This window comes from Staurois parvus, unplaced genomic scaffold (assembly GCF_062004578.1).
Source record: "Staurois parvus isolate SC_StPar_1 unplaced genomic scaffold, SC_StPar_1.0 ptg000196l, whole genome shotgun sequence".
Lineage (NCBI taxonomy): Eukaryota > Metazoa > Chordata > Amphibia > Anura > Ranidae > Staurois > Staurois parvus.
The window spans coordinates 3,922,237-3,933,484 of NW_028317992.1; the positions used below are offsets into that span (position 1 = coordinate 3,922,237).

At 43.8% G+C, this 11,248-nt stretch overlaps 1 long non-coding RNA gene across 1 annotated transcript in view; it reads left to right on the forward strand.

The window, feature by feature from the left end:
* The window catches only part of LOC149461634 (uncharacterized), a 28,112-nt gene extending 17,242 nt beyond the window's left edge, over positions 1-10,870 (forward strand). Inside the window, exons 2-3 of the long non-coding RNA XR_016312815.1 lie at positions 4,108-4,177; positions 10,652-10,870. This is a non-coding gene — a long non-coding RNA (uncharacterized LOC149461634). The remainder of the gene's footprint in view (positions 1-4,107; positions 4,178-10,651) is intronic.
* The last annotated feature ends 378 nt before the right edge of the window (positions 10,871-11,248 follow it).

The window sequence follows — 11,248 nt, forward strand, 5'->3', positions numbered from 1 at the left end:
ATTTTCCACTTCTTAATATGTGATTAAGCAGTACTGACTGGCATATTCAAGGCTTTGAATATCTATTTATTTCATTTTCCATCTTTATAAAGTTCCATTACCTTGTTAGGCAGGTCCTTTGACAGTTCTTTTCTGCTCCCTATTGCTCAGCCTGCTTAGTGCATCCATGTCAAAGCTAACAAACTCATTGACTATTTATACACGGAGACTAATTGCAATTTAAAAAGCCACAGATGTGGGAGATTAAACTTCAATTCCCATTTTAACCTGCGTGTCACCTTGTGTTTCTGTACCAAGGCCAAACATTCCAGGGTATGTAAATGTTTGATCCGGGCCATTGGGGAGAATTCTGTTATTATGATTTTAAAAAATAACCAAACAATAATGTGGTAATAAATGGTTTCATATGATCACTATCCTTAACCAATTCAATACCGTGCAATTTTACTCCCTTCCTGCTCAGGCCAGTTTTCAGGTTTCAGCGCTCTCACACTTTGAATGACAATTGCGCGGTCATACAACATTGTACCCAAACTAAAATGTTATCATTTTCTTCACACAACTAGAGCTTTCTTTTGGTGGTATTTAATCATCGCTGGGGTTTTTATTTTTTGCTAAATTAACAAAAAAGACTGAAAATTTTGAAAAAAAAAACCACGTTTTTCTTTGTTTCTGTTATAAAAGTTTGCAAATAAATAATTGTTCTTCATAAATTTAGGCCGAGATGTATTCTGCTACATGTCTTTGGTGAAAATAACCCAAATTAGGATGTATTTTTTAGTTTGTAGGAAGGTTATAGAGTTCACAAACTATGGTATAGATCTGAATATTGATCAATCCTGAAGTACTGACAGCCAATCTAATTTCTTGAGGTCCAAGAATGTCAGAATAGTACAGATATCCCCCAAATGACCCCTTTTTGCAGAGTAGACAGTCCGACGTACTTCATAAGAGGCATGGCGAGTTTTTTGAAGTTGTATTTTTTTTGTCATAATTTTTCGGAAAATGAAAAAAAAAAAAATATTTTCACTATTTTTTTTTTACATACTGTCACCAGTGCAGTACAGCGTCATCATATAACTGGCATGGCGGTGATCAGGGACACTGACTGGTGACAGTGTGAAAAAAAAATATATATATATATATATTTTTTTATTTTAAATTTTTTATTAAATTTTTTTTCTTTTTTTTTAAGATTTTTTTTTCATATTTCACTATGTCCAAAGTAGTACAATGTTACCATAGTAACATTGTACTACTTTGGGGAAGTGATCAGTATTTTTTTTCTTTTCACACAATTTGCTTTGCTATAAGCAAGCATTTACCTGAATGACAGGGTCGATTCATTCAGGGTTTTTTTTTTTGTTTGTGCATAGCTGTGATTTGGCCACAGCTAATCACATGACATGTGCATGTGAATAGCTGTGACCATTCACAGCTAGACACTAGTATACAATGGATGGCATGAATGAAGCCATCCATTGTATACAACTGTCATGTGACCTGCTGTGATTGGTCACAGCAGGTCACATGGTACCAGCAACGGGGGCCGATACTCAGATCTGTCATCGGCCATGTCCGAGGTACACTGCCGGTGACAAATTGCGTGGCTCTGCAAGCGCGCAAACTGCGCATGTGCGGGAGGACACCATATGGCGGCCTCCTGGAAAGCTAATACATTTTTACGGACGCCATTTGGCCATAGGCCGGGCGTCAAATGGTTAAATAAAAGACAGTTTTTGCCCTGATCAGTGATATTTTCAGTAGCAATGCCAAAATGTCAACTGAGCACAACTGTATATACCTAACTGATGCCCCTGGAAGCTGGAAACCACTTAAGTAGATACCACAACTCCAGTGATCTCCACTTGCTCCCTGGTCCCGTGCATCCAAAGGGAACTAAACAACAATTTGGCCTTTGTGAGGATGTAAGGGTTATTACTTTATTTTAAAGATTGACCTCAAATGGACATAAGACATTTTTTTCAGCCTCTCTGTGTCTCTATGCCTGGAAACTGTTCCTATCACTGCAACTCGAGCACTGAAAACTATGAAACAAATTCTTGGTTCAGACTACAATGTTTAGATTAGAGTAATCCCAGAGACTGAACAGGCAGTGAACCCTGCAGCCAGGAGGATGATGTGGAAGATTGAGTTTCAGATGATGGGAGGTGAGCAATCTGTTCACTGAGAGATATCATAAATGTCTATATCCGGGTTTCTCACCCACAGTTCTGTGGAACCCTACAGTTCCTCCAGAGGTTGCTAGGGGTTCCTTTAGCAATGAGCAGTTTCTGTATCTCAGATACGTTCCCACAGACACCATTGATCTTTTTAGCTATCTGTAAGGGGAGAATTCTTCACAATGACCACAAGTGTAAGGAGCGTTCTTATCACAGTAATGTATTATGAGTGATAGATATAGTAATTTTTAGCAGGGGTTCCCTGAGACCAAAAGGTTATTTCAAGGGTTACATAGTAACTATGTAACCCTTGAAATCATAAATGTCTATATCGGGGTTTCTCACCCAGGGTTCTGTGGAACCCTACAGTTCCTCCAGAGGTTGCTAGGGGTTTCTTTAGCAATGAGCAGTTTCTGCATCGCAGATACGTTCCCACAGACACCATTGATCTTTTTAGCTATCTGTAAGGGGAGAATTCTTCGCAATGACCACAAGTGTAAGGAACGTTCTTCTCATCACAGTAATGTATTATGAGTGATAGATATAGTAATTTTTAGCATGGGTTCCCTGAGACCAAGAGGTTATTTCAAGGGTTACATAGTTACAGAGTAACAGGGATTGACTGACCATTTGGAAACTCAGGCACTGCCCGAGGGCCCCGGGGTCAGTAGGGGGCCCCATGAGATGCTCCTGGTACCTTTTTCATAGGCTTTTTTGAGTTTGGGCAGGGACACAGGGGCCCCATGATCCCCTATTGCCTGGGGGCCCCATGAGTTGGCAGTCCGCCCCTGCATAGTAACTATGTAACCCTTGAAATCATAAATGTCTATATCGGGGTTTCTCACCCAGGGTTCTGTGGAACCCTACAGTTTATCCAGAGATTGCTAGGGATTGCTTTAGCAATGAGCAGTTTCTGCATCTCAGATACGTTCCCACAGACACCATTGATCTTTTTAGCTATCTTTAAGGGGGGAATTCTTCACAATGACCACAAGTGTAAGGAACGTTCTTCTCATCACATTAATGTATTATGAGTGGTATATATAGTAATTTTTAGCAGGGGTTCCCTGAGGCCAAAAAGTTATTTCAAGGGTTCTTCTGTGTTGAAAAGGTTGAGAAAGGCTGGCCTATATGGTGCATGATTCTGAAACCGCAGGTTAAATTGGATCTTTATTCATAAAGAGACCAAAAATGGTTTGACTGCATCAGGGGCGGACTGACAACTCATGGGGCCCCCGGGCAATTGGGGATCATGGGGCCCCTGTGTCCTTGCCCAAACTAAAAAAAAGCCTATGAAAAAGGTACCAGGGGCATCTCATGGGGCCCCCTACTGACCCCGGGCCCTCGGGCAGTGCCCAAGTTTCCAAATGGTCAGTCCGCCCCTGGACTGCATTGATTTCCCCCTTGAAGAAGAAAACACACTTTATGGGCCTATTTAGATTTGTTTGCGGTAACATGCGTACCATGCATTACTGTGTTTTGGTGCTTCATGCACTATTGCATTCCAGTGCACCACAATGGATGGTAGTGCTGTGCATTAGAGAACCTAGGTCATGTCTGATTTTTAGCGCTTTAGGGTGCACTGGCAGCCCATGCATTTCAATAGGCTGCCTCAACACAGTGCAATCTAATGCACATTAACACACCACAAAAATGTTTTTTGGGCACTGCTTGTCCAAGTGTCTATTTTTTAATACAAGGAGAAGCAGCTTCATTTCAGGTTCGATATAAGGAGTCCTAATGCGCTGATTGGCCATAAGATGGTGTGCGCCTTTAACTGTTTTCATTCTCTGGTTACTATAAATGTTATAACTCTTTGGCTGGTTGCAGGTTAATCTAGTCTTGTCACTGGTATAACGTTCTGATGGGCTTTAGGCTGTTTTTTATACTGATTCATTTTTCTTTTGCTTTTGCATTAAAACAGGCAGAAGAAAAATGTGTGAACATGTATTTTTATGGAACTCTTTAGAAGATACTGATCTGTTGCGGGTCAGGTATGTTTTTTAAAATCCTGCTTGCTGCATTTTTGGTGCAGGTTTGGTGCGGTACAAAAACAGCACCAAAAACCCATTGAAATAAATAGAAAACATGGCAAAAATGCACCCGCACTGTGTTTTTGGTGCAGGTTTTGAGTCACATGTTATGTTAAATAGCACCGCAAACCCAGTATGTATACACAGTATGCATCAGTATGATCAGTGTGAAAGTAGCCTTATCCAGGCCATACATGGGTTGAATTCCGAACAAATTTTCTTTAGAAAATCAGAAATTTTGTGCGTTTTGTAATGTGATGGTGCCACCAATGATTTCGAAATTCAACCAACCAAGCCTTCAATTTCTCCTGATGTTGCCACAGAAAAGAATTTTCCTGGCCAAGAAGTTTCTTTTCTTTCCAGGTCACAGCTTTATATTTCTTGCACGATTCACCTATCATCATTGAGTCGAAATTAGTTTTTGAAAAAATATCCAACATGCCCGATCACTCAAATTTGATGGTCACACAAAAATCGTCTGTTTCTGTGATCCACTAATGGTGCGAAATTCAAACGAAAATTCTTAGAAAATTCTTTCGGAATTCGACCCATGTATGGCCGGCTTTAGATTGATCTTGTCCTTCGACCAGGGGCAGACTGACCATTCAGGCTCTTGGGCACTGCCCTGAGATTCCCCTGTACCTTTTATAGGCTTTTTTGGGTGTGCTTTGAGTGTGGGCAAGGACACATGGACCCCATGATCCCCTAATGCCTGGGTGCCCCATGAGTTGTCAGTCCGCCCCTGCCTTCGACTGTTCTAATATCGTGATTAATGACAGATGGATACCAACCCGTGAAAGTTCTAGGGTTATAATGAGTGCCAGCAAGCCTGGAGCTGGAAAGGAGGAAATATTGTTACTCACTGGCCCCCTAAATGAGGACCAACTGTATGGCAGGGAAGGAGCAGTCATCCCACAAGCGGTACAGCAGAGGATCTGAGTAAGTACAGCTGTGCGACAAGGGGAAGGAGCACTCTGGTGGGAAAACAGATTAGCCCCCTTACTAGTGACTGTTTACTTCATTTAACCACCTCCCGACTGGCCGCTGTATATAAACGGTCGGACGGTGGCAGTGCAGGGTCGGGTGGCTGTTTATAAACGGCCTCCCCTCACCTTGCTTGTGTGTGCTCCCTGGGAGCGCGCAGCACCGCGATCCGGTGCCCGCTGTGTCCTCCGGACACAGTGGAACACTGATCGTTGGACGGGACCTCTGTACGAGGTCCCGATCATGTGATCACTGATTGGCCAATCAGTGATCACATGCAGAGTAGTAAACAAGATGTCACTTCTGACATCATTGCTTACTACATGTGAAATCTGTGAATGATCACAGAGGTCACATGGTACAAGGCTATTCACAACAGCCTTGTACCATGTGACAAGCTGTGACCAATCACAGCTCACTCAGTAGTTCTCAATGGCTGCAAGAATGCAGCCAGAGAGAAGGAGAAATGATTGCTTTTACAGCCTTTATGGGTGTAAAAGCAATCAGAGTAAAAAGAAAAAAAAAATCTTCATCACCCCCACAAGTAGTACAGTGTCACCATGGTGACACTGTACTACTAGGGTGACAGTATTTAAAAAAAAAATACATAAAAAATAATATAACAAAAATAAAAAAAATGTTTAAAAATTATAATTTTTGGTTATAAACTAATTTGGGTTTTTTTTTAACTAAAAATATAACAGAATAAATTTTGACCAATATTTCTGATGAAATACTATTGCAAAATTTTATAAGAAAAACACTTTCTTTCAAAATTTTGGGACTTTTTAATTTACATAGCAAAAAAAAATAAAAAATCCCAGTGGTGAATAAATACCACCAAAATAAAGCTTTATCTGTCTCAAAAAAATGCTAAAAAATTCATATGGGTACAGTGTTGCATGACCGTGCAATTGTCATTCAAATTGTGATAGTGCTGAAAGCTGAAAATTGGCCTGGACAGGAAGGGGGTAAAAGTGTCTGGACTTGAAGTGGTTAAAGGAACAGGAGTCAGATCCCCTGCTCAGGAAAAGTCCTCAGATTGCTGGGTGAAGAGGAGTTCATCTAGGGTCTGGGGTGGTACAACTAGGAACTGCTGGCTAGCACTGCATCAGAGAGGAGAAACTTGTGAATAGTTCAGGAAGTTGTCCTCAGATATCGGTTCCCTTGGGCATCCTATAACCCTTACCCTATCCAAGTTCTAATCCCCTCAATAAAATGACAAAACAAACGCTCAAGGACTAGTTTCTGTCTGCGGATGAAAGTTGTGTGGAAAATTCTGAATGATTGGCTGTGACTGGGGGACTCAATTCATCAGCAATCCCTAAGGGTGTATTGCTACATATTAAACACCTTAATTCTCTGTATAGTTTATAATGATCTATGGTTCAGTCTTATTAATCCTCTTATCTTACTCTGTTGAAAACAAGGCATTATTTGTAGTAATGATTGGTGATTAGCAACCTTGTGCCCTAGTCTGCCTAGGCTGAGCACTAAGAACATTTTTTATTTTAAATCATCACTAGAAAGTGGTAGGCTCTCCTAATCCTACTTGAACACATGGTCCAAAGTCCAGCTTCAGGAAGGCAGCCAATCCTAGTCCTGAATGTAAGCAGGATGAAATAGCCAGATAGGTACTGTCCTGGCCAGGAGGGTAGGAGTTCATACCTTTCCCAGTTCTTTGGTTTTTGTTTCTTCTTGAAATTTGGCCCACTGATCCTGTGGTATATAAATATGGGACAGTGATCCGGTACAAGAGAACCCTTGAAGTGTTCCCATGAAGTGTTGGGAGTAACCCAGTGAAGGGCCCATTGAAGAGAGAAAGCTGTAACTGGGGAGAAAGGTGGAGAATGATGCCCACAAGGAGCAGAAGGAGGGTAACTATCACCTCCGGGGTGTAAAGCCATCTGAACCTGGGGTTCGCCTCAAAGATACCAGCACTGGAACATGCCTGTGAAAGACTTACATCTGCATGAAAGTGCCTCTGAAGGACTGTAATTGCTCGGATTTTGCCTTTTCAGGTATGCAACACAAACCTGTAGTTTGGAGTAGGGATGTAGAAAAAATTCTGCATTTGTATGTCAGACTTTGGAATGTTCATCTTTGCACTTTCCTAAGTAAAATATTAAACATTGTCCTTGCCTGGTCTGAAGTTAATAAAGATGTCTATCGCAGGTAACTGACATGCACATAGTTCTCCAAGTAGGTCTTAACACACAGTGGAGTATGAAGAATCAGTGTGGAGTGGAGTATTGTGAAGATGTAAGTGGTTACCTAGGGTAACAGAAGTTTAAGTAGCAACCTGTTGGTACCTGTGTACCTGTTATAGGTGGAACAGCCCCTAGCAGTAAGGGAGATGTTGTTAGCTCTCTTTCCACCAGCGTTCTGTCTTCCAGAGCAACAGGAGTGAATTCACACCGCAGAGGTTTCTATCCTGTACAGAGGTTCAAGAGTTGAGTTAAGTGCACATATGGAGCCCACGCAGAGTGCAAAGTGGGCCCACCTTGCTACTGAGGAGAAGTAGTGGAAAACGCTGAACAGGTGGATGTGGACAGAGCTCAGCATGTGACTCCTAAATGCAGATTACAGGGAAGGTGTACACTGTCACGGGGAACCAAGAGTTTTGTCCCAGGGTATTGATGAAGACGGTGCATAATAAAGGTACCCCATGTGTAGTAAAGTGACCCTGCACATGGTGCCTAGTGTAGCCCAGAAGAACCCAACCCAGGGTAGGCATCTTGTGTGACCATGGCTTGGTGCCCAGCGAGGAGGGAAACATGGAGGACATGACGACCAACCACCCACCTACCCTTACATGCTCTCCTCTGGTCCCATCTACTCCGGTACTGAGGACACTTCCTGGTGTCAGTGGGTGGGGCTAAAAGTCTGGCCAGGGCTATTATTTCTCTTAGCTGAGGCAAAGTACACTTTCACTAAAGGAGTGAATATAAACATTACAGTCCATCTAATCCCAAAACCAATGTTGTGGCTGCAATTGTTTTCTCTTTCCTAGCTTTTTGATTTATATTCACCTGTTAAAAACACACTTCTTGTCCCCGGGTGTCTACATCACTCCCGCACTGATCTATTGAAGGAGACATGGTTGTCACCTTAAGCCTAGTACATACAGGCCAAATGTTGGACGGCATCGGGCCATGTAATAGAAACCAACTGACATTCAGCCTGTATGTATGGCAGCCGGTCCAACAGAAGCTGGCTGTTCGTCAGTCTTTTGTCGACCGAAAAAGGTCTGCCGATCGGCTCCTGACCAACGCTCTCAGCCCATGGCTGACCGAAATGTTCTGGTTGGGGGGGGGGGGGGTTGTTACTCTTCCTGAGCTGTCAGGTTTTTTTTCTTTCTATCTGCTGGGTTGAACCAGAAAAAACTAGTAGTCTGTACCAGGCTAAAGACTGCTCTTCTGATATGGACTAAAATCTCTTCATCTCCATTAGATGGGGCAGGGCATTTAGTATTTCAGCTCACAGGAAGTGCCGAAGGCACAGCATTTCTGGTATGCTCATCAGGTATTTTCTGTGTTTGCTGGAAATTTTCTTTATATAAGGACTGTAAATTACAACATATAGCATTTTTGTTCTTGAGTTTAGTTATCCTTTAAAGTGTTATCCAGGACCCTGCATTCACTATATCTGGTCTCCCAGGACCCCGCATTCACTATATCTGGTCTCCCAGGACCCCACATTCACTATATCCGGTCTCCCCGGACCCTGCATTCACTATATCTGGTCTCCCTGGACCCTGCTGTAAGGGACCGCCTGGCGGTACCACTAGCACTCCACTGAATAGGCGTCCCCAGCGCACGGAATCTAAGTCCCAGGGTGCTTGTTCACCAGGGCCCCTGATGGTGGGGATGGACTTGGAGCCCCCCAAGACCAGGTCGTGGCTACTGGGTGCGTCCGTCAGTGGTAGTGGTATGCGCCAAGGGCTCCCACGGGGAAGAGTCTGATGTGAGGAGGTCAGAAGACCCCACTGCAAGGGATGGATGGATGAGCAAGGTCAGACGGGCCGGGTCGGTAACAGAGAGGACGGCAAGGTACAAGGCAGCGGGCATAGAATGGTCGGGTCACACGCCAGGTCAGCAACAGCAGGTCAAATCCAATCAGGGGCATTCAAGAGAGAGGTCAGGCAAAGCAAGGGTCAGAATAGGAGAAAGCAGCAAGGTCAGGTACAATCCGGGTCAAAACTTACATGGTACAGGTTCACAGGTTCACAGGATGCAGGGAAGACCAGAAGGCACTGAATGACAGCCCAGGGCCATTTAAATATCCCGCCCTGCGCTGCCATTGGTGCCCAGCGGGCAGCTGCGGCTTCTACTGCGCATGCGCGAACTCGAACGCCGCGGCCGGCCCGGACCTAGTGCCCGTGTCCCTGCACAGGGCGGTGCACTGCGCCTGCGCCGGGACCATCGCGGCAGGGATCGAGGAGATCCCTGACACCTGCATTCACTATATCTGGTCTCCCCGGACCCTGCATTCGCTATATCTGGTCTCCCAGGACGCCGCATTCGCTATATCTGGTCTCCCCGGACCCTGCATTCACTATATCTGGTCTCCCTGGACCCCGCATTCACTATATCTGGTGTCCCCGGACCCCACATTCTCTATATCTGGTCTCCCAGGACCCTGCATTCACTATATCTGGTCTCCCCGGACCCTGCATTCACTATATCTGGTCTCCCCGGACCCTGCAGTCACTATATCTGGTCTCCCAGGACCCTGCATTCACTATATCTGATCTACCAGGATCCTGCATTCACTATATCTGGTCTCCCTGGACCCTGCAGTCACTATATCTGGTCTCCCAGGACCCTGCATTCACTATATCTGATCTCCCAGGATCCTGCATTCACTATATCTGGTCTCCCAGGATCCTGCATTCACTATATCTGGTCTCCCAGAACCCTGCATTCACTATATCTGGTCTCCCAGAACCCTGCATTCACTATATCTGGTCTCCCTGGACCCTGCATTCACTATATCTGGTCTCCCAGGACCCTGCATTCACTATATCTGGTCTCCCAGGACCCTGCATTCACTATATCTGGTCTCCCTGGACCCTGCATTCACTATATCTGGTCTCCCAGGACCCTGCATTCACTATATCTGGTCTCCTAGGACCCTGCATTCACTATATCTGGTCTCCCAGGACCCTGCATTCACTATATCTGGTCTCCCAGGACCCTGCATTCACTATATCTGGTCTCCCCGTGTGATGGATTTGGTAAAATGTCTATTTCATTTCAAATTGAATATATATATATACACTTTTTTTTATACACATCTTTTTACATATTTACTTTTATACTTTAATACTATTTCTTTCCACATATTTATAAATGTTTAGCATGAATATATATGTTGTGTGAATATTTTCTGCCTGCTGGGCTTTGTGGTACTTTAAGAAATCCTTGCTTAAGAAATGTTTGCTCACAGGCACAGACCCCCTCCCACCGTGTGATTTGGAAGACAAAAGAATGTTTTTCTCTCTTTAAGATAAGACTGAAGAAGATCACACCTATACCATGACGGAGATTGTTTTTGTGTAAAATGACCAATCAACGACTAATATAATGCTTATGCTGTTATCACGTGATGTTCGCATCATTTTTCATATATAAACTCACGGTTTCATTTCAATAAATTAGAGAGAAGTTTTCGCAGACCAAACGTGTCAGTGTGAGTTTCTTTATGTGCGCACATTCCAGAAGCTGGCCAGCATCATAAATTAGGACAGGAACAGATAAGCACTGGACGATTAAGTCCTTGACTAAAACACCCGGACCCTGCATTCACTATATCTGGTCTCCCCGCACCCTGCATTCACTATATCTGGTCTCTTTAATCATCAGCAGTATATAGCAGTCTTATGACTTCTATCAGTGACCAGGAAAGCACTGGTTAAAGCTTGTAGGAGGAGTTTTCATTCTCCCCTGACTGTCCTATGAGGCTGCATAACCCCTGAACCTCAGACTGGACAACGCTGATTGGCCCTGTGCCGATCACATGCACATTCTTCCATGGAAAAAAACT